The sequence below is a fragment of the Lynx rufus genome, unplaced genomic scaffold (assembly GCF_022079265.1).
Source record: "Lynx rufus isolate CCGP_SWC_20201006 ecotype Redwood Valley unplaced genomic scaffold, mLynRuf1.p SCAF_4, whole genome shotgun sequence".
Taxonomy (NCBI): domain Eukaryota; kingdom Metazoa; phylum Chordata; class Mammalia; order Carnivora; family Felidae; genus Lynx; species Lynx rufus.
The window spans coordinates 12186892-12206809 of NW_025814856.1; the positions used below are offsets into that span (position 1 = coordinate 12186892).

At 54.5% G+C, this 19918-nt stretch overlaps 1 protein-coding gene and 1 long non-coding RNA gene across 8 annotated transcripts in view; one reads left to right on the forward strand and one right to left on the reverse strand.

Moving 5' to 3' along the window:
• Positions 1–40: 40 nt before the first annotated feature.
• The window catches only part of MYO9B (myosin IXB), a 90733-nt gene continuing 70855 nt past the window's right edge, over positions 41–19918 (forward strand). For 2 of the 7 annotated variants that reach the window (XM_047097311.1, XM_047097312.1), the window contains exon 1: positions 11017–13075. The gene's annotated coding sequence lies outside the window, so the exon portion shown is untranslated. Of the gene's footprint in view, positions 95–11016; positions 13076–19918 lie in introns of those variants that run through there. The other 5 variants (XM_047097308.1, XM_047097313.1, XM_047097310.1 and 2 more) reach the window with 5 other exon arrangements.
• On the reverse strand, positions 1743–3946 carry LOC124524890 (uncharacterized). Its single transcript, XR_006965335.1, has 3 exons — positions 3855–3946; positions 3103–3223; positions 1743–1876 (listed from the first exon to the last, which is right to left on the reverse strand). It is a non-coding gene; the product is annotated as an uncharacterized LOC124524890 (long non-coding RNA).

Sequence of the window (19918 nt, forward strand, 5' to 3'; positions counted from 1 at the left end):
CGGAGCGGCCCGACCAGTGGTGGGCGGTCGGTCGGGCGGGCGGCCGGGCGGGGACCCGGCCCGGGACCGGCGGCGCGCGGCGGCCGAGGCCAAGGTGAGTGGCGGCGGCCGCGGGTTGGGGGCTCGATCTCCAGGCTCGCATTGGCGGGCTGCCTTGGAGGATACGGAGCTGAGGATTAATGGGAGGAGGCGCGAAGGCAGGAGTCGAGGGAGCGGGAACGAGCTTGGGGGTCGTGAAGGGGTTGCTGGCGATGGGGTGGGAGCGGGATGGTTGAGGAGAAAGTTGATGGGAAGGGCCTGGTGAGGGAGTTTACGGATGGGGAGGGAGCAGGTCTTGTGGCTTTGAGCAGCTTCTCTGGAGGACGTGGCTTTAGTGGTAGTTGGGGGGTCGCAGGAAACGGGGCTAGGAGCGGGGAGGCAAGGAGGCGGGGTTGAGAGGCCCAGGCTGGGGACGTGGGGCAAGGCCGGTGGGGGGACAGCTGAGATGCGATTGAGGGAAACGGTATAGGACGGCCTGGGACCGTCTGCCTTCGGTGGACGGGGTAGGGAATGGTTCCTGGGGGAGGGAGGCGCCTGGGATTCAGTGGGTGCTCAAATCCTGGAGGTCTGAACTCCCTGGTGTGGAGGCCGGCGGAATGGGGAGGGGGGAAATGGGGGATGGGAGAGGGGAGAGGGGGAAAAAACTGTGGCAAGAACTGAGGGCCAGTTGGGGTGGGGGGGATAGAGAGGAGAGGAAAGGACAAGAGTGGCCCTGTACAGACATTGGGGTGCAGCCCATATCATTTGGGGGGTCCCCTTTCTCTCTGGATTCTCCTATTTCCCGACTTCATCCCCAACCACCGGGTAACCGGAGCGAGTCCCAGTGCCCTCTAGGCTGGTGTTCTGGTATTTGGAAAACCACACCACTCTGCTAAGACAGGGCTGGCTGGAGCCCTGGGGTCCCAGGGAGCAAAGAAGGAGACTCCGGACCTCGTTGGGGGCCCGGAACTGGGTTTAGGGGGGAGGGAACGCGTGTGCTAAGCTGTCACCACCTCCTCGGAGTTGCATCCTTGGACTTAAATGGGTAAAACGACATACAGGAAATCTGTCCCCCGGCGGCGGCTGAGCTCACAGCCGGGGAGAGGCAGGGCAGCCACGGCGGCAGCCAGCCCACATGCGCTCCCTCCTCTCCCTTCTCTCCCGGGCGCCCTGTAGGCTAGGGGACTTTAAGGGAAAGCCTCTCTCACTCACACCTCTTTGTCTGAGGTGGGAGCTGGTGGGGACATTGTGTCTTGCAGGTGGAGGGTCCCAGCTCCTACCTTTCTGAGGTGTATTCTGGCCTTGGAGGCTCCAGTCTCTTAAGGCATCCAGGAGCAGTGGGGGGGCCCCTTGGGCATCTGAGCTGGGAAGTTGTTTCATCGTCCGATGGGCCGGCTCTGGCAAGGGCCTTGCACTGGGCGGTTTTAATCAGCATTAATTTCTCTTCTTTCCCAACTGTGGGGGATCCTTGTCCGGCATCTGCCAGAAGGGCTGGGGAGTCTGGGTTTATAGCTCATTCAGGAGATGAATCTGGGTAGATGGAATGTAAAGAGGGCCACAGAGAGATATCTGCTCCCTTTACTTCCAGAATGTTCTGGCCCTTATGGAAGGTAGCTTTTGGCCTTGCTTGCCCCAGGACACATTGTCAGAGCCCAAAGTCATGCCTTCTACAGACATTCAGTGTGGGCTTGCCCTGGCCAGGATGCCCCCCCCCCCCCCCCCCAATGAACAGGACTGGAATCTTCTGGTTGCATGGCCCTGGTCGTTGTCTCCCTGGAGCGCAGCCAGGCAGACTTTCACGGAGGGTCCTGTGTCTGGGGTCCTGACCTTGGTCAAGTCTCTTTGTCTGTGTCTTCACCTGCAAAATGAATGGATTGGCCTCAATCAGCATTTCTCAACCTTAAAACCCAAGCCCTTTTCGATAACCTTAGTGTCTCTGGCATACAGCCTCCTCGTATTTTATGCAGCCCCTGACTTCAGTGATCCCAGTTTTGTTCAACTTTCCATTGTATGGTTTGTATCCAAAAGACGATCTTTTTACTGCTCCTTTATCTTCCACGTGGAAAATTCCACAAATTCCACCTTTGCTTTTGCACGTTACACCTGTTCCCCGAGCTTCAGCTGCATCTTTCTGGTTGGAAGTCGTCCCTGAGACCCTCTCTCAGTTCCAGGCCTCTGGCTCGGAGAAGAGGGTGGAGACTTGGGAATGTCCCCTTTCTGTTTGGCTGTGTGGTCTGTTTTCTGTCCCCAACAGGGGCTTGTTAACTTGCCACTTCCCTTTCCTTGTCTCCCCCCCAAAGTTGTGTCTTGGGTGAGCTTAGAGTTCAGTTAAGCCAGGGCTGATCCTTCCAGCACTGGGGGCTAGGCCCCAGGGACAGAGATGAGCCCTCATGCCCTGGAGGAGGGACATTCTAGTGTTCTCCCTCCCCGAGGAATGATGAAATTCAGAGTGCGTGGTCAGTGCAGCAACAGAGGTGGCGCAGGAAGTTGTGAAGACAGAATCAGGGATAAGCAGTGCAAGCTTTGGGGTTTGGGGGAGTTCTGGCAGGTTTCCTTGGAAGAAGTGGCAGGGTCCAAGCCAGGCCTTGAAGGATATGGAGGTGTTCAGTCAAGCCAGGAAGAAGGAATTGCATGAGCAGATCCCTGCACAGCTCTGCTCTTTATTGAGCATCTTCTGTGTCGGAAGCTTTTATACCCATCTCTTTTATTCTGCCAACCAGCCGTAAGCGGTCTGGGTTCCTCTTTTCTCAGTGTGGAAACTGAAGCTCAGGCAAGTGGTGACTTCAGAGATGGTCCCCTGGGCTTTCCAGAAACATGAAGGGTCATTAGAAACCTTCAACTGGCAAAGACCAAACTGCTAGAGCATGTTTCTCAGCTGCAGCACCATTGACATTTGGGGCTGGGTTATTTTTTGCTGTGGAAGCCACCCCACGCATTACAGGGATAGCAAGCAGCATCCTTGGTCTCCACCCACTAGAGGTCAATAATACCCCTCAAGTTGTGCCCACCAGATGTGGCTGTGGGTTTCTTGGGTCTCAAGAACCACCGCTCTGGGGTGAAATCTGGTTATTGCCCCAGGCCTACCTTTGCCTCGGTGACTCTTTGGTGTTTGATCTGCTCCCAGGGAACGGCAGCCAAGGGCAGGCGTGGGGTAGAGCGGCCAGCAACTGAATTCTGCCGTCTGGTCAGTTCTTAATCTAGAGTCCTGATAAAAAGGAGGCACGGTTGGGAAAGGACTGAGGGGGAGTTAGGCAGCGTGCCCCAAGAATGGACAGCAGAGGAGGACCAAGAGGTGAGCCAGGGCCATCTTCGCTCACTGGGACAGCAGATGCCGTTGTCTTCTCTTTGTCTTACAACTGACCTGGATTTCTGCAGGAACTGTCCCTCATCTCAGAACAAACTACTGGTTTTCTTCCGAGATTAGGGGTATTAGATTCTCTTCTCGAGAGCGACTTTGGAGGTGGCCCCAGATCAGCGTGGCTCTTGGCCCCAGACGCCGGTCCGTCCTCAAGCACAGACTCTCTAGCTTTTGCTCTTTGTGCGTCCTTCTCTGCTTGTTCCCCAGCCATGCCATAGCTGCTTTAACTCCACGGGAGGAAACAGCACGTTCTGGGGCCGCCCGACCCCTTCTGAACATTGCCCTCCCCCACCAGTCCCCATCCACCAGCCCTTTGTGTGCCCAGCATCCCTGACCAACTGTGCCAGGCAGCCCCTGCTCGGCCTCCCCGCAGAGCAAGACAGGCCCTTCTCTCTGCCCTCCTCCGGACGGACAGCATAGCAGAACAAAGGGCTCTGTCTGAGCACCACCGGGTCCCCGACGGGCCCTGTCACTCTACCTCTTTTCAGTTTGGCCCAGAAGGGGCCTCGGCGATTAGGCACGTCTCAGAGACACAGCCGATGAGTTTGGGTTCTACTCATTTCCTCGTCGAGACTTTCTGAGCCCGTGGCTGATGATAAATAAAGTAGTGATTCAAGGGTTCGGCCTGCGGGTTAGTCGGAGCAATGAATAAGCTGTCCAGGTCTGACTCATTCGTTTATACCCTAGCTCTGCCCTGCTTCAGCAGGGTTGCATGTGCGAGAGGGGACCCAGCTACAGGCATTTCATTTCTGTCTCTGCTGGGTGTACGAATCTCCCAGGGCCACTGTGACAAAGAACCACAGACCAGGCTGCTCGAGCAACAGAAATGCATTGTCTCACAGATCTGGAAGCCCAAGATCAAGGTGTTGGCACGGTTGGTTTCTTCCTTCTGTGTCTGTGTCCTAATCTCCTCTTGTCAGGACAGGAGTCCTGTTGGATCAGGCCCACCCTAATAACTTCATTTTAACTTAACCATCTCTTTAAAGACTCTATCTCCAAATCCAGTCGCATTCTGGAGCACTGGGGAGTAGGACTTCAACATGAGGAATTGGGGTGCGGAGGTGGGTGGAACCCACTTCAGCCCATAACACTGGGTAAGGGAAAAGTTCCGTCTTTATTTAGTGAAGCAATTTTGGACGAACAGTCACACCGATAGAGTTCATCTTGTTGGGTCTCACTCATTTAAAGAAACGTTTTAAGGGAGGTGGCCAAGTTGGCCACATCAAGTTTGGAAGCATCCCATTAGGAATCTTCCAGATCTCGCACACGTCCTTACGTTTGGGGTGACAGTAGACAGACAAGGACCCGGCTCGGGAAGAGCGGATCTCGTGGGACTTTACCAGGGGTGTATTTAGAACCAGGCCTGGGAGACTGTGTGTGCCCACCTGGGGGCTGGTGAAGATTTGTGATCGGGGGCGCACGGAGGTCTCTGGCCTCAGTGTTGGCTACAGTCACAGGAGGGGGATCTAAGAGCGACTCTGTTAATGAACCAAAATGACTTTGGGACCAGCTGCTGCCATAGCTGATTTGACAAAAGTTTCCGGAAGATCTGAAAATCATTCAGCAAAAAGGGTTAACGAGGCAGGTGCAGAGCTGGCTTTCAGGGTTACCGTGAGAGCAGAACGGCCCTCGCCTCTTTCCCCCAAGTGCAGATGTCAGGAGTCATGCCCGTGGAGAGGCGCCCAGCACCCGGCGAGCTTGTGACCCGGTCAGGGCTTGTTGGCGGAGGAAGAGGGACACACGAGAGCTTCCCCCAGCAAGCCCTGGCAAAGGTCGTCTCCCTCGGAGGCCGATGCCACCGCATCCTTGCAAGTGTAGTCAGAGCAGTGCGTCAGCGGCAGGCCCACTGGGGCTTTGCCCCGGTCCTCCTGCTCGTCTCTCTGAGCATCTCCATCCCGTCCTAGGATGGGTGGAACAGAGGGAGTGGAGGGGTGACATTTGAGATGTCGCTTCTCAGGTTTCTGGGATGCACCCGGGGCTTTCATTTCCTGGTGAGCAGGGTCTCCGGCCACTGCTTGGGAAGATCCCTGGGATCCTCGCCTATACGTGGAGATGCTATTTATCAGGAGCTAGTGGGAGAACAGGTGGCACAAAAAAAGTGCAAGAGGCGAGCCCAGCCCTTAGACCCTTGGGAAGCCCGTGTCTCCCCTAGGTGGTCCCCGAGGAGTCTGCCTGCTGGCTTAGCAGGGAGCCAAGATGAAGGCACGGAAGCTAAGGGACGGGGTGTCAGGTAGAGAAAGGAGCCTGAACTGGCTGGGGCAGGTGTCCGTAGGCCCCCGCAGCTGGCGTGGTCCCCCGACAAGGCCGGCTCGCTCTCGCTCCCTCGTTCTGAATATTGTGCAGGAGGTGAACTTGGGCTTGGAATCTTGCTGATGTCTGCTGTGCCTGGGAGGCCCTGGGGACACCCCAAAGTGTGTGAACTTTGCTCTTATTTAAAGCACGGTTTCTCAGCCTCGGTATTGGGGACACCTGAGCTGGGTCCTTCTCTGTGGTGGGGACTGTCCCGTGCGTGTTGAACAGCGTCCCTGATCTGTCCACCCACTGGATGCGGAGCAACCCTCCCACCCCCCGAGTCGTGATAGGCTAAAATGTTTCCACATATTGCCAGGTGTCCCCTCAGAGAAAAGTCAACCCCAGAATGAGAACCATTGGTTTAGGGGTTCTGTGGAGTCTAGGAGACTTCGTGTCCTGTCATTATGTTACTAGGGGCGCCTGGGTGGCTCAGTCGGTTAAGCATCTACTCTTGACTTCGCCTCAGGTCGTGATCTCACGGTTCGCGAGTTTGAGGCCCACATCTTGGGATTTGTCTCCCTCTCTCTCTCTGCCCCTCCCTGGCTCACTCTCCATCTCTCTCTCTCTCTCTCAAAAAAAAAATTAACACATTAATTAACTTCAGTTAATTAATAGAGGTCCTAGGATGCTGCGTTCATGTAAATGCACCAAGTGGGGAGGGAGAGAGGAGGTATCTCACAGACGCCAGGAGGGAATCTGGCCCCGTTGTTGCCATGGTCACGGGAGGGGGATCTAAAAACGACTCTGTTGCTGAACCAAAATGACTTTGGGACCAGCCCGTTGCCATAGATAATTGGACAAAAAAAGTTTCTGGAAGATCTGAAAATCATTCAGCAAAAAGCAATCCTTAGGAGGGATCACCCTGGCTTGTACCATCTAAGTCCCCAGGAATTTATTCTGGTGTGTCTATGAGTTAGGGACCTAAATCAATATTTTTTTCCAACTGATGAACACAGTGTTTCTTGACCTCAGCACTGCTGACATGTAGGGCCGGGTCACTCTCGGTGGTGGGGACTGTTCTGTGCCTTGTAGGGTACCGGGCAGCATCCCTGGTCTCTACCCCCCTGGATGCCAGTAGCTCCCCCTTCCCCGGGTGGGAACAATCACAAAGGTATGTCTCCTGTCATTGCCAGATGTCCCCCGGGGCCACAGTTGGCCTGGGAGAGAGGAGGGCCTGAAAGAATGCTGAGCTCCAGGGCAAGAAGAGGTGGCTGAGACACTGTGTGTCAAACCTGTGACTGGCCCACAGGGACACCTTTGCCCCTGCCCTGTGGTGATGCGTAGATAGGCTGGGAGGGGAGCCAGTTGGGGGCTGTCGCCAAAGATGCTGACAAGGCAAAACCCTCGGCTGTGGGCTGCCTGGGACATCTCACTGGGTCCAGAAGTGTAACCAGGATCATCACGGCAGAAACTGGGCCAGGGGATGGACTTTGTGACCAGGAGGAGCCCTTGCCCAGATGAAGGCCACGAGGCCCTGGGTCACAGGTGGAGGAGAGGAGGCGACTCTGGAGGCTGCCCGCCCTGCGGCCACACACAGGGAGGGGCCAGTGTGGTTGGTGATCAGTAACGAAGCCAGTTCCACGGGAACAGAAAACAAGGATGGGGCTTGAGGGTCTTGTTGGCAGGACAGAGGATCCGTGGTCTCTCTGTCGGGTGGGAATGTTCTGAAGCGGATGGGGTGGTGATGGCAGGCGTCTGACCATAGTACAGACTGCTGTCCCAGGCGCTCCCAAGGCGTGAGCCGTGTGATCTGTGGATTCTACGCCAGTAAGTCGTGTTCAAAGGAAGAGTTTTATCAGAACAAAATGCCATTTTGAAGCGAAAACCAGTGGGCCGCCGGAAGGATCGAGTCGAAGGGGGTGTGTCGTTGAAGAAACCACAGCCACGCGGGGCTCCTGGTGGCAGGCGATGTGGATTTTGAGGGGACGACAACAGCTCGTCTGAGTCTTTGGAGAGGTTAAGTGAGGAGCTGCTTTGTTCCAGGTTCCCGTAGGCTAATGGCTCCGTGGGCCACCAGTGGGGCAGGACTTGCTCCCCAGGCGAAGTGTCCCCACTGCGACAGGGGGCTCCACAGGGACTTGGCCCCGAGGCGGGGGATTCCCACGGGCCCAGGTGGCTGACCCATACGGGGCACTTAGGCCGAGGAGTGGGCCCGCTCTGTCCCTTGTGAAGGGCTGGCACAGAAGCCCCTCGAGCCCCGCCTGAGGTCCGTGAGGATCCAGACTGCCTTTAAGAGCAGAGTGGGGCAGGGTGCGGCCCCTCCTTTTCCAGGGGCCTCTCAGCCAAGGTCTCAAGCAGGGCTTTTGTGTGTTTCTGCCTGGGCATGGCGGCAGGGGGACTGTGTGATTTGGAGAGGGACCCCCAAAGGGGTCTCTTCGGCCCATCTCAACCTTCTTCCCTGGGAGCCTTCCGAGTCTCCATTTAGGGAGCCCACTGGTCACCAGGGAAGGATCTGAAGCGCGGGTCCCCACAGGACCTTGAAAGCCTGTCTTACTTCCCCCTGTAACCGGAACTGTCCTGTGTCAGGCTATGGCCCGACCACAGCCACCAGCAATCCCCTCCCTCCTAGCCCCAGACACCTGCTGGAGCTGTGGACCAACAACAACCACCCCCCCCCCCCGCCGCCCCCATCCCACAGTCCACCTGCCACATACAGCCTAGCTGACCCCTTCCAGATGTCACTCTTGTCCTGGTTCTCACTGCTTCCAACCAGCCAGGCTCCCTATCAGACTTGCATGAAAATTGAAACTCCATCCGTCCCGTCCCACGTTCGCAAGGCCCTGCGGGATCTGACCTTCCTGACCTCAGCCCTTCCCCCCTCCAGCCTCGGCCCTGCTGGCCACACTGGTCTCCTTGTTCTGAGACCAGCCCCAGCTGCCCCTGCCCTTGGCGCTCACCGCCCTCGCCTAGGCGGCCCTCCCCAGGAGCTCAGTCCGTGTGCCCCCTCCCACTGCACAGGCATCAGCAACCATCTCTGATGAGTGCTTCTCTGCCTCCTGGTTCATCCAGGATGACCACCCTGCCCTGGTCAGTTTCTGTCCCCGTGGCCGCACTGCTGACGTCCGGGGGCCGGATCATTCTTCACGGTGGGGGCCATCCTGTACACGGTAGGATGTTGAGCGGCATCCCTGGCCTCCATCCGCCACATGCCCTGGTACCTCCCCCCTCCCCCAGCGGTGGCGACCAAAACGTCTCCAGCCTCCAATCGGAGGGGAGGTCCGCTGGGGCAGCGCAGCATTGCCCTTGGGTGAGAACCACTGGTGTAATACCACGCGGGATTTTTCCTTTCCCGAGAGCTGTCCCTGTTGGAAATGCCTCTTTGCTCATAGGTTGGTTTGTCATCAGCCTTCCTAAAGGCCAGAGCCCTTTGGCCTCCTTCACCTCTGCATATCCACGTCTGGAGAAACACTTGTTGACGAGCGGGACATTGGAAAAAGACAGCCTGTTCTTTTTCAGAGGGGGTGGGAGAGGTAGTCACAGACCCCAGGGAGAGCAAACAGCCTGTGTCAGCCCTGAGGGCAGCTGAACCAATAGAATAGAACATGCTGCCCCAGCATATGCCCGAGGGAGGGGCTCTCTCCAGGGCTCAGACCGGTTGGTCCAGACTGGAAGGTTGGAGCGCAGGACTTAGGGAAGAAAGGGACAGTTGTGCGAGAGCATTTGGGATGGGCTTCTGGGGGGGGGGGGGGCCGGGGAGGGGGTATTCAGAGCAGACGGAAGAAAGGCAGTGGTCCTTCTGTATCAGCGCCTTGCTCGGAGCATCTGGTATCTTCTGCCCTGGGCACCTGGATTCGTGTTCTGGGGCTGCCGTAAACTGTGGTCTGAGGTACCACAAACCCAGTGGCTTAAAGAATAGAAATGTATTCTCTTGGGCTGCCTGGGTGGCTCAGTCAGTTAAACGTCTGACTTCGGCTCAGGTCATGATCTCACAGTTCGTGGGTTCGAGCCCCGCGTTGGGCTCTGTGCTGACAGCTCAGAGCCTGGAGCCTGCTTCAGCTTCTGTGTCTCCCTCTCTCTCTGCCTCTTCCCCACTCGTGCTCCGTCTCTCAAAAATGAATAAACATTAAAAAAAAAAAATTAATGGGGTGCATGGGTGGCCCAGTCAGTTAAGCGTCCTACTTCGGCTCAGGTCATGATCTCACATTCGTGGGTTCGAGCCCCGTGTTGGGCTCTGTGCTGACAGCTCAGAGCCTGCAGCCTGCTTCAGATTCTGAGTCACTCTCTATCCTTCCCCTGCTTAGTCTCTGTCTCTCTCTCAAAAATAAATAAACATTTAAAAAAATTAAGGAATTTATTCTCTTGAAGTTCTGGAGTCCAGAAGTCCAGAATCCAGACATCAGTGGGGACCTGCTTCCTCCAGAGGATCCAGAGGCCAGGGGGACAAGGGGATCCTTCCTTCCCTGCCTCTTCCAGCCTCTGGGAGCTTCCTGGCGTTCCTCGGCTTGTGGCCGCATCACCCCTACGTAAACCCTAAGCCATCCTCCGGCTCCGAGCTGCCACACCTGAGAAATATGCTCAGTTTGTGCCTGTTTCTCAGCGTGTCCGTCTTGAAGATAATTTCACGTGATCATCTCTTCTTAAAAAGCCTCCACAGGCTCCAGGAAGCGAGCGTTGGAAAATGGAGGCGCCCAGAGTTGTTAAGTGGCGTTTCCTAAACGATCTTGCTGTAATGCTGGCCTTCTCCTTTTAGCTGGAGAGTGATTTCATCTGATAAACATGTGGCTGCAAATTATGGCCTTATATAAACGAAGCAGCTACACTACACTTTCTGGAGGCCCTGTCCGCCTTATTTTCCAGTAAATTCCGAATTATTCGCCAAGCTGATAGGCAGAACCTTGCATTTTTGAGCACGGGGCCTTGGCCGGGCCTTGAGAGCAGCTCATTCACATTTGTCCCACTCCCCCGGCCCCCAATCAGGGCCTGAGTTTTGGTTGTGTGCCCACCCCCCCGCCACTTTGCCTGCACCTCCTTCCTCCAAGAACATAAGAGAAAGGCCCTGAATTGAGGTCCACGTCTTTTCACAGTGCAGAAAGTATACCTTGTGTGGTGTTTGCAAAGCCCTTTAATTTTCCACGGCTCGGGTTTTTCAGCAGGAATCTCTCTTAACTGTGGTAAAGTGCACATAACGTGAGGATTCGCGTTAGCTGCATCGAGTGGACATGTTGTGCAACCCCCACCTCTGTCTAGTTGTGGACCATTTCCGTCTCCCCCGGAAGGAAGCATCCCTCCCTTGGCCCCTGGCAACTGCCGCTCTGCCTTCTGCCGTCTCTATGGGTTTGCCTGTTCTGGACGTTTCACGTAGATGGAATCTCACAACGTGTGGCCTTTTGTGTCTGGCTTCTTTCACTGAGCACGACGTTCTTAAGGCCCACCCACGTTGTAGTGCATGCCAGTGCTTGTTCCTGTTTATGGCTGAGTAATATTCCACCGGGTGAACAGACCACATTTTATTTCTCCACTCATGCTTCGACGGGCATTTTGCTTCCACCATTTGGCTCTTCCAGGGGCCAGTTTTCTCACCTGGCAGCTCGATTTCCATCCGGTGATGAGGGCACATCTCTCCCGTGAAGGCCCGGGTAGACAGATCGAATCAGTGCGGAGAGATGGGTCTCACTTCCCCCTTCTCACACTTGTGAGTGCTTCAGTGAGCGTCACCTGGAGGGTAGAACGGCGTTACGGTTCAGAGTAAGGGTGAACACGCAAGTTTTTGGGACCTGCTGCCCCCAGCATAGCTGCAGCCTGCGGTCGCCGGTTGGCTGAGCCGTCCCCCCTCCCTCAGCCCCAGACGTACTTCCTTTCGTTCTGGGCACAGGCTGGAGATTCTTGGGGCACAGGTTTCATATCCACTTGTGACCAGGACCTTCAAGCCACAGTGTGACCAACTTCCAGATCTCAGGCTCCATTAAGACTCAATGAGGAAGGTGCAATCAGAAGCCAGAGAAAATGGCCTACCCCCTCCAAGAGAGATGTCATCATTTAAGAATGTCCCTTGGAGCTGTGTTCATCAAAACAACATGGCACCTCACAGGCATTGACAGCCCGGAAGCAGACCCACGCATGTCAATTCATATACTGTATTTAACAAACTAAAGAGACTCCCTGGTCAAGGGAGAGGATTCTTTAAGGAAAGAGATCATCTGGATCCCCATTTCACCTCCCACACTATTCTGGGTTGACTTGTGTCCCCCACAAATTCATATCCACCTGGGACCTCTCAGAACGTGACCTCGATGGGAAATAAGGTCTTGGCAGATATGGTAAGTTAAAGGTTTCAGGATGAACTCATCTTGAATCCAGTAACCGGCATCTCTAGAAGAAGAGGAGAGGACGCAGAGACAGGAAAGGACCACGTGATGATGGATGAGGAGATCAGAGTGACGCACATACAAGCCAAGGAACGCTAAGAGTTGGCAGAAGCTGCTAGAAGCTGGGGGGAAGCATGGGAAGGATTCTCCCTCAGAGCTTCCAGAAGGAGCCAGCCCTGCCTGCCAACACCTTGATTTTGGACTCACCCAGAAACGTGAGACAATGAATTTCTGTTGTTTTAAACCATCTCGTCTGTAGTACTTTATCACAGCGGCCCTAGGAAAACTCCCACACCACCCAAATAATTTCCAGATGGATGAGAGTTTCAACGTAAAGAATAAGTCCAGGGAAGGAGAGGGGTACAGACAAAAAGTACGATTCCATGTTAATCAGACCTGGGAGAGGACGAGGCAACAGACATGAAAGAAATGACCCACAGATCCACTGCCTGGAAAATATAACATTTGTATCCCCAAAACACCGGAAGTGGAAGCCAAGTGTCCTTGACCCTGACAAACCATCAATACCCTTCCTATACAAAGAGCTGTTCCAAAGCAATGAGCAGGAGGAAAAAAACAAACAAACAAACAAAATGGACAAAGGACGTGAGCAACTTAACAGAAACAGAAAAATAGCTGCTCATGACACAAAATTTTTTTTGAAGCCCCGCCTGACAGCCGAAGGAATGTCAATGACAAGATGCTCTTTTGTGCCCACTGATGCCTGTGGGTTGAGAAAAATATTAACACTTGGTGCCAGCGAGGAAGCTGTGAGGCAAGCACCCTCGTATTGCCCCACACCCATACTCTCGCCTGGGTGAGGCTCTCGGGAAGTCGCTGGGGCAGAATGGATCGGATCGGGGGCCGTCGAAGCGAGAACGCAGAGCGAATCCTACCAGCGCGGTGTTGTAGGGGAAATGATACAGCACACGGAGGAACAAGGGAACTCTTGGTCTGTGCTTCTGTTGTTGGGGACACAGTGCACCCTGAGATTTTGCCCTGAGAGCAGAGCCGTCCTAGAGCCGGTGGAGAGGCTCAAGGAGCCTTCTGACCTGAGGGGACAAGGACAGCCCCCCGGGGTGGGGCGAGCCCCTCATCTGAGGTACAGAGGAGGGAAAGAGGGGGCAGGGTGCCTGGGAGCGGGTGGGTGGCTGGCCCTCCAGGCCTGTGGTGAAGGCGGGGCTGGTGTCTCGCAGGGAAACAGCCCAGGCCAGGAGAACTAGGCTTTCTGCTGGGGGTCAGGGGCTTTGGGCAGCGTGTCCCTGATTGGCCTGGAGAAGCCCTGCAAGGTTCTGGTTGGGTGGGCAGTGGCTGGAGTGTTTCCAGAAACCAACGGGTGGCCATGTTGAATCAGGCCCGATGACCAGGGGCTCTGAGGGCTGGCCGTGGGGTGCCTTCGAGGGACTCTGTGCTGGGACACGCACACCTAGACCAGTGCTGCCAGGGGGTCCCTCCTGATTGGCTGGTGAGAAGAGGACAGTTCTGGGGACACGGTGACAGCAGTCAGGATGTGGTCAGGGAGGATGTGGGGGTGGTGGGGGGGGGAGTAGGGAACAAGCCTTCTGGGTGTTTGGGGCCCAGGAGAGGTGGCTGTGGTGGGCTGGGGGTGGAGTGTGGCCCTAGGAGCATTCAGCAGAGTGGACGGGCCCCAGGGGGCAGAGCCTGGGCGGGGGGTCCCCTGCACAAGAGCAGGTGCAGGTGATGCCTCCATCCCCGGGGGCTACAGAGCAAGCGAGCAGAACCAGGAGAAGCCAGTGGCCAGCCGATGTGACTGGTGGGAGCTCGGTGGCATCTTTGGGGAGAGGCACCGCGATTTTTACAGTGGGGGGCAGGGGGGGGGGGGATGGCGACTTGAGGGACAGGTGGGAGTAGGAAGGGCTAGCTCCAAGTCACGTGGAAGTGAGGAGGCAACCAGGCTTTTCCCTAAGCTGGAAAAGGATTTATTAGTGTCTTTGGTTTTCAGGCACATGAGCCATTTCAATGGGAGGGTCCTGCCCCAGATGACCGGGGAAGGGGCAGGGGGGGAAGGAGAGCGCAGGCTCCTTGGGGAAAAGGGCCAGGTGAGGCCAGGCTGGACAGGGAGGGCCCCAAGACAGGTCCAAGACAGAGGACTTTCCCAGGAAGTGGATGTGGTGGGCCTGCGTGGGGCAGGTGGGCCCTGTGGGGACTCCTGCAAGGGGCCCCAGATGCTATCTGTCCCTCGCTCCCCTACTCTTTGGTTACCCCTCCCCTCCTTGCAGCCCTGGTGGTCAGCAGCTACCCTGAGCGAGTCTTATCTCCTTCCTCCTGGCCTAGAGGGGTGGAGCACACATCAGCTGGTCCTGTGACTGCCCGCATGGCCCCCAGTCTCTGAGCATGCGGTTGTCTTCTGCTCCCCACACCAAGGGGCCCAGGGCTACAAACATCCCCTGTGGGGCTGTGACGGCACCTGATGATTCACTGGCTCTGGAGGACAGGGTGGCACTGAGGGCAGCCGGCCATGCGGCCCTTAGCCCATTCTGGCTTTGACCAGACCCTTTCCAGGGCTGGGAAGGGAGGCCTCGTGAGCAAGAGCGAGGTGACATCGGCGGGCTCTGATGCCTCCTCACCTAGGTCAGTGTCTGCTGGGAGGAGAAAGCAGGTGCATCCGTGTGACCTTCCCACCACCCACATCCCTGCACTTGGACGTGAGACCGTCCAGAGCCCCGAGTCTGTGAGCTGGCCCCCCCCCCCAAAATTGTGGCGCACATCAGCTGTGTCTGCACAAGTGCCAGAAGGGGCCAGCTGTGTCTGAAGCCCTGGCTCTGTGAATGTGTGTGTGTGTGTGCACGTGTTTGCGTTAAGGTGCCGTGTGTGTGTGTGTGTGTGTGTGTGTGTGTGTGTGTGCACGTGTTTGCGTTAAGGTGCCGTGTGTGTGTGTGTGTGTGTGTGTGTGTGTGTGTGTAGGAGTGTTCGTATGAAACTGCACGCGGGTGTGTCCGTGCTTGTGCATGTGCTTTGGTGTGTGTGTGCACGTGTGTGGGTGTGTCCGTATGGAAGAGTGTGCCTGCCCACGTGTGTCCGTGTCTGCGCGTGTTGTGTGCTCATGAGCACGTGTGTGCGTTCGCGTGGCTGCGATTAAGGTGCACATCCGCGACCTGGAAGCTCATACACTCTCCACCTTCCGCGGCGGGCGCGGTGCTGCCTGTAAATGTCCTCCTGCAGTCGGGGGACAGCCAGGAGGGCAGCTGGCACTCTGAACACCTGACACAGGTTCCCTACCCCTTGTCCACTGTGGCATCCGAGGAACACCGTGACGGGGCTCACGGGTTGGACATTTTGGAAAGAAAGCAAGAAGTTTTGAAAAGATGCTTTCCTGGGGGACTGGGTTCCTTTGTAATGCATGTAATTTTTAGAGCGTTATTGGAGCCCCTGGGTGGCTCTCGGTTAAGCGCCCAACTCAGTCTTGGCTCAGGCCATGATCTCACAGTTTGTGAGTTCAAGCCCTGAGTCGGGCTCCAACCTGACACTGTGGAGCCTGCTTGGGATTCTCTCTCCCTCTGCCCCTCCCCCACTCTCTCTCCAAATAAATAAACTTAAATAATAATATATATATTTTTTAATTTTTTTAATGTTTATTTTTGAGAGAAAGAGAGAGAGAGAGCATGAGCTAGGGTGGGGCAGAGAGGAAGAGAGAGACAGAATCTGAAGCAGGCTCCAGGCTCTGAGCTGTCAGCACAGAGCCCGACGTGGAGCTCGAACCCACGGACTGTGAGATCAGGACCTGGGCCGAAGTCGGACACCTAACCGACTGAGCCAGCCAGGGGCCGCAACAATATATATGTTTTAAAAAGAGCTTTATTAACTGCAGCCAATATACTGTAAACTACACTTCTTTAAAGCGTGCAATTTGGGGAGTTGTGGCACACGTAAACACTCATGAGCCCACCACCACAACCAAGATAGTAAACACATTCATCACCCCAAAAGTCTCCCTGGGCTCCTTTGTCGTCCCAACCTGCCCCCTCCCCCCCAAGCAGCCAGTGGTCGACTTTCTGTCTCTATAGTCTGCGTTTTCTAGAATTATATATATGTGGAATCATACTGTATACACTCTTTTTACAACTGTATTGAATTTGCAGGCGCCTGACTAGCTCAGTCAGAAGAACGTACGACTCTTGATCTCGGGGTTGTGAGTTTGAGCCCCACGTTGGCTGTAGAGATTAAAGATAAATAACCTTAAAAAAAAAAAAACCTTCACAGAGGTGAAATTCACATAACGTAGAATTCACCATGTTGAAGTGTGCAATTCAGTGGTGGTTAATATATCGTCAGTGTTGTGCAACTTTCACCTCTCTCTGGCTGCCGAACAATTTCATTCCCTGAAAGGAAACCCCCTCCCCTTTAGCAGTCACTTCCTCTTCCCTCCACCTGTCTGCCTCCGGCCTCTGGCAACCACCGATCTGCTTCCTGCCTCGATGGATTTGCTGCTCTGGATGTTTCATTTAAATGGGCTCATACAAAAAAAAATAAAATAAAAATAAAAATAAACGGGATCATACACTGTGCGGCCTTTCGTGTCTGGCTTCTTTCAACGGTGTTTTCAAGGCTCATCCATATCGTGGCATGTATCAGGGCTTCGTTCCTTTTTGTGGCTGAGTAGTATTCCCCTGTGTGGATGGACCACATTCTGTTCACTCATCAGCTGTTGGACCCTTGGGTCGTTTCCACCTTTCAGCTGTTGTGAATCGTGCTGCTGTGAACACGCGTGTACGAGCATTTCTTTGAACAGCTACTTTCAGTTCTTTCAGGTCTGTACCTAGGAGCGGAACTGTTGGGTCTGTGCGTATTTTTTTTGGTTGTCTTCTTTCTTTCTCTCAGCACACAGATCCTGAGATTGTTCCGTGTTGTTCCATGCTGTTCTGAGGATTAGAGGTTGGTCCCGCCTTGTGGCCGAGTAGCGTTTCGTTGTGCGGCCGGTTTGTTCGTCCATTCGCTGGTCGATAAACTTTCGGGTTGTTTCCAGTTTGGAGCTCTTAGAAAAGATGCCACAAAGCACATTCGTGTCCAATCCCTCTAGGGGAATCTGCTTCGTTTCTCTTGAGTGATGCTAGGAGGGGAACTGCTGGGTCACATGCTAGTTGTATAACTAACTTCTAAAGAAATTGCCAAGTGAGGTCCCAACTAGATGGGCCACGTAATCTAATACAGTCTCTGCAGTATACTGTGGCTGTTTGAAGACCCTTAGCAATGTTGGTATCTATTTATCTGCTAACCCTGCATAAATGCATCAATCCCAGGGAGATGCTCAGAGTTACGCATAAAGATGTGTGTCCAGGAAATCAGAAACCAACTGCCCATTGGTAACAGAAGGATCACACGCTTCACAATTTCTCTGTGTACAGCGACATCATTAAAAATCATGTTGCAGGCGCCTGGATGGCTCAGTTGGTTGAGCATCCGACTCTTCATTTTGGCTCAGGTGAGGTTCCCAGGGTTGTGGGATCAAACCCTGTGGCAGGCTCTGCGGTGAGCATAGGGCCTGCTTAAGGTTCTCTCTCTCTCTCTCTCTCTCTCTCTCTCTCTCTCTCTCTCTCTCCCTCTGCCCTTCCCCTGCTCGCTCGCTCTCTCTCAAATTTAAAAAAAAAAAATCATGGGGCGCCTGGGTGGCTCAGTCGGTTGAGCGTCCGACTTCGGCTCGGGTCACGATCTTGCGGTCCGTGGGTTCGAGCCCCGTGTCGGGCTCTGTGCTGATGGCTCAGAGCCTGGAGCCTGCTTCCGATTCTGTGTCTCCCTCTCTCTCTGCCCCTCCCCCGTTCATGCTCTGTCTCTCTCTGTCTCAAAAATAAACGTTAAAAAAATTAAAAAAAAAAAAAAATCATGTTTCAAGGCGTATTTTATGACACGGAGAAACGTTCACAGGTCCCTACATACCGCATAAAGAACAATCCAGGTTTTGTTGACGTACATGTGACATTTGTTAAACTGGGAGAAAATTTCACCAAAATTACTTAATTTTGGAGAAAGTTTAAAAAAATAAATATTCCCGCCTCCCCCCACCCCGGACCCTCCTACCTGTTGCCACTAGCTACAGCTGGCCACTGTGAACTATTGTAACAGCTTCGTAATGTATAGTTTTGTTTAGCCTCTCCTTCCCCTGCCCTGCCCACATGCTGCAGGACTTGGTTTCCCAGAGTCCGAATCATCTCAGCCTCCAGCGGGCCCTCAAGCTCAGGGTGCTGAGTCACACTTCCTTCTAGGGTACAGGTCAGCAAACTTTTTCTTTTCTATTTGTTGTTGTTGTTGCTGTTGTTGTTTTCAGTTACCTTTTTCTGTAAAGGACTGGAAAATGAGTATGTTTGGCTTTCTGGGCCTCAAGGTTACAGGCTTTCACAACTATTCAGTTCGATTGTTACAACAAAAGCGACCGTAGATGATGTGTAAACGAATGGACTACATTCCAATGAAACTTTATTTCCAAAAACAAGGGGCGGGCCTTCCATACCCTCCTCCCTCTTTTTGCCTTCCTGTCGAACGAACTCCTCTTCATCCTTCAGAACCCCTCTTAGATGTTGCCACTCCGCTAAAGCCTTCTCTGGCTCTCGAGGATAGTAACTTCTTGCTGGCGCGGCTGATGCACTCACATTTGTTTGCCTACCAGCTGCTCCCGCTGGGCTTTGAACCAAGGTCTGGTTCATCTTTGTATCCTCAGCTACGCTTACGTGGCACACACCGAGCCCACACATGACCCATGCTGCGTGCGTGCCTCTTGCTCCAAGACACAAAATGAACTGTTGCCAGCGTTGGCTGCGTGGTCTCTTTTTCCTGCGATGTCTGAAGAAGCAAATGAGGTTTCGTTTGTTTTTTAAATGAACTTTTTCTATTGGAGTTACTTTAGATCTATGGAAAAGTTGCAGAGACAGTACAAGAGCCCCCTATGCCCCTCCCCCAGCTTCCCCAAATGTAAATATCTTACATTATCGGGGTGTGTTTATACAAGTAAGAAATGGACGTTGGTACACGGCTTTTAACCAACCTCCTGATGTTATGTGGATGTCACCAGTCCTTCCATTCATGTCCTCTGTCTGGTTGAGGACCCCGTCCAGGGAACCCACTGCACGTGGTTGCCACATGTCCCCAGTCTCCTCCTGTCTGGGTGGTTCCTCCGTCTTTCTGTGTTGCTTAAGACCTCGGCGGTCTTGGGGAAGGCTGGCCAGGTGGCCTGTAGGATGCCCCTGATCTGTCTAGGTGTGTCTGATGGTACTGTCATGATTAGAGTGAGGTTGTGGGTTCTAGAAGCAAATGCAGTCTGAGCAGTTCTCTCAAATGAGTTTTGGGGGGCTCTCCCCACCTTAGTCCTCCTCTGTGGGGTTTCGGAATCTGTAGGTTTGGGGGCAGGTTCAGTCTTGCTCAACCCAACGTGCCTCTTGCTGCCCCTCGTGTGTTTTGGGGACATAACCAAGGCCCGCAGGGGAACTTGGGGATCTTCTGGGGAGGTTCTATCAGAGGGGAGAGGCCAGGAAGGATGTGGGCCGGGAAGGGCTTAACTGAGAGATAGTTATGGCCATTGGACTTGAGGGTCTAAGATGCTGACTCGGGGTGGGGGGGGGGGGGCCGGGATGAAGCAAACTCCAGGGGAAGAGTTTGACCTTGGGGGTTGGGGGGGGCAGGAATCTGGTGATGTCACTCTGCAGGAGTCACAAACCTTGGATCAGGGGTCACATTTAAGGACAGACAGAGGCTCTTCTACCCTTCTTGCCTTTTTTTTTCTTTTTCTTTTTTTTTGGAGAGACTGCGAGCAGGGGAGGGAGGGGCAGAGAGAGAGGGGGACAGAGGATCCAAAGCGGGCGGGCTCAGCGCTGACAGCTTCAGCGAGCCGGATGCGGGGCTGGAACTCCCGAACCCACGAGATCGTGACCTGAGTCAGAGTCGGACGGACGTTCCAACCGACTGAGCCACCCAGGCGCCCCCTTCTTGCTTTTCGAGA